Source organism: Photinus pyralis, unplaced genomic scaffold (assembly GCF_008802855.1).
Source record: "Photinus pyralis isolate 1611_PpyrPB1 unplaced genomic scaffold, Ppyr1.3 Ppyr1.4_LG2, whole genome shotgun sequence".
Taxonomy (NCBI): Eukaryota; Metazoa; Arthropoda; class Insecta; order Coleoptera; family Lampyridae; genus Photinus; species Photinus pyralis.
The window spans coordinates 30,604,984-30,607,959 of NW_022170403.1; positions in this window are offsets into that span (position 1 = coordinate 30,604,984).

The window sequence follows — 2,976 nt, forward strand, 5'->3', positions numbered from 1 at the left end:
TGTGGCGTGTAGAATCCATAATTTCAAACAGTTCCAAGATTGGGCTACTAGTTCAAAAGTTATAGCCCTTTGAATTTTTCTCGAAATTGGTTTCTAGTCTATAACTTTTGATTGAGAAGTCTGATCGAAAAAGTACGAATTGATTTGGATTCTACGCACCCAAATTAATAAGAAAAAGTGTTTTACCGAGAAATTTTGGTGCAGTCGATTTTTGGTAAAAAAAGGAAGGTTATACACTGCCTTTTTTTGAGCCCCGAAGAAAAAATTGTCTCAGATCGACCGGATAAAAAATTTTCTTATAGAATGTGGCCTGTAGAATCCATAATTTCAAACAGTTCCAAGATTGGGCAACTAGTTCAAAAGTTACAGCCCTTTGAATTTTCTTTCGAAAATTGGTTTCTAGTCCATAACTTTTGATTGAGAAGTCTGATCGAAAAAGTACGAATTGTTTTGGATTCTACGCACCAAAATTAATAAGAAAAAGTGTTTCCCGAGAAATTTTGGTGTAGTCGATTTTTGGTAAAAAAGGAAGGTTATACACTGCCTTTTTTTGAGCCCCGAAAAAAAAATTGTCTCAGATCGACCCGGAAAAAAAAATGTCTTATAGAATGTGGCCTGTAGAATCCATAATTTGAAACAGTTCCAATATTGGGCTACTAGTTCAAAAGTTACAGCCCTTTGGATTTTCTTTCGAAATTGGTTTCTAGTCTATAACCTTTGATTGAGAAGTCTGATCGAAAAAATACGAATTGTTTTGGATTCTAAGCACCAAAATTAATAAGAAAAAGTGTTTTACCGAGAAATTTTGGTGCAGTCGATTTTTGGTAAAAAAGGAAGGTTTATACACTGCCTTTTTTTAAGCCCCGAAAAAAAATTGTCTCAGATCGACCCGGAAAAAAAATTTTCTTATACAATGTGGCCTGTAGAATCCATAATTTCAAACAGTTCCAAGATTGGGCTACTAGTTCAAAAGTTACAGCCCTTTGAATTTGCTTTCGAAATTGGTTTCTAGTGTATAACTTTGATTGAGAAGTCTGATCGAAAAAGTACGAATTGTTTTGGATTCTACGCACCAAAATTAATAAGAAAAAGTGTTTTCCCGAGAAATTTTGGTGCAGTCGATTTTTTGTAAAAAAGGAAGGTTATACACTGCCTTTTTTGAGCCCCGAAAAAAAAATTGTCTCAGATCGACCCGGAAAAAAAATTTTCTTATAGAATGTGGCCTGTAGAATCCATAATTTCAAACAGTTCCAAGATTGGGCTACTAGTTCAAAAATTACAGCCCTTTGAATTTTCTTTCGAAATTGGTTTCTAGTCCATAACTTTTGATTGAGAAGTCCGATCGAAAAAGTACGAATTGTTTTGGATTCTACGCACCAAAATTAATACGAAAAAGTGTTTTCCCGAGAAATTTTGGTGCAGTCGATTTTTGGTAAAAAAAGGAAGGTTATACACTGCCTTTTTTTTCGCCCCGAAAAAAAAATTGTCTCAGATCGACCCGGAAATAGTTATTTGTTTCATTAGTACAAAAAATGTCAGTTTTCGGGACGAGGAAGATAGTTGCTGGACGACGCGTTAGCGGAGTCCAGCAACCTTCCGAGTCCCGAAAACGCATTTTTTGTACGAATAAAACATAAAATTTTTTCTCCAACCCCCTTTACTTCAAATTATATTCGAATTTAGATTCAGTCACAGTTTCACTACTATAGTATAAGAACTTCTGCTTTCTTGTCCTCACGTGTCATGCCACTCCAGTTTTTAGGTTAACTTATGGCCTATTCGTTCTTACTTCTTCCTTCTCACCTCTCGCGACTTTGTAGGGAGCAAATCTTGAGGTAGCATGTTCTGCCGTTTCTATAATCTCTGGCGGAGTGCAATCCATGTCGCTATCAGTTTCAGTCATTTTATTGTATACACAATTTTATTAATATTGTTATATTTTGTATTGAAATAAAAAACTTACCATACAGTTTTTTAATTAAAATTAATTGCAATTAACTTTTTCAAATTTTGAATTCAAAATGACAGATAATAGTGCAATGGGTCTGAAGTAGATGGCGTTACGCGCGACGGCGGGTTGTATACGTATTAAAATTACGTTCACCGAATATGTAAATTACGTTACACATGGTTTAAATAAAAATAGCGAGCGTAAATCATTTTCAATACATGTACATACGTATAGGTAACATCATTATTTGCATTGAATATGCAAAAATATTTGATTTGTATGTATAGAAATATCTTACAACCTGCAATGTAAAACGATGTCAATGTGACATATCTCCGTGATTGTAATTTTTTAATTGGCCAACTTTCAAGGTCAATTTCTTTTTGGTACTAGGACCAAAAGTATCCACTTTTTGTACAGTTGCCATGGTGAAAGCGATTAATCCGCAAAACGTCAATTTTAGGTACCGAACACTGTCACAAAATAGCGTCTTATTCAGGTGGTTGGAGAAAAAAAAATTTTCTTATACAATGTGGCCTGTAGAATCCATAATTTCAAACAGTTCCAAGATTGATGATTTCAAAATTAACTAGCTTAATTAATCATTATGGGTTTCAGTAACGTTTGTGCGTGGACGCTCAAATTAGTCTTATCTATTTTGTTGCAACAATTAGCAAACTATTGTCTAAACAATACGCATTAAGGACAAGAGGAAATCCTTTTCCTACACGAGTTGTGCAAAATTGGTACTTGTTACATATTATATAGAAGCAGCTTTTTTATACTTCGGCCAATCGCTAATGTCAGTTTTCAATATCAAAAAGTTAATCTTAATCCTGAAACGTCTTAACAAAGTTTAGAAGCCCCTTCTGTGTGTGAAGTGAGTGAATGCATATCCACATATGGACACCAATACCCAATAGAATACCAACCAACAAAATAGAGCTTTCTTCGGAATGGCATCCAACTAATTAATTTCCGGAAGCGTAAAGGAACGTATAGGGTTTCGTGACGTAAAAGTCATT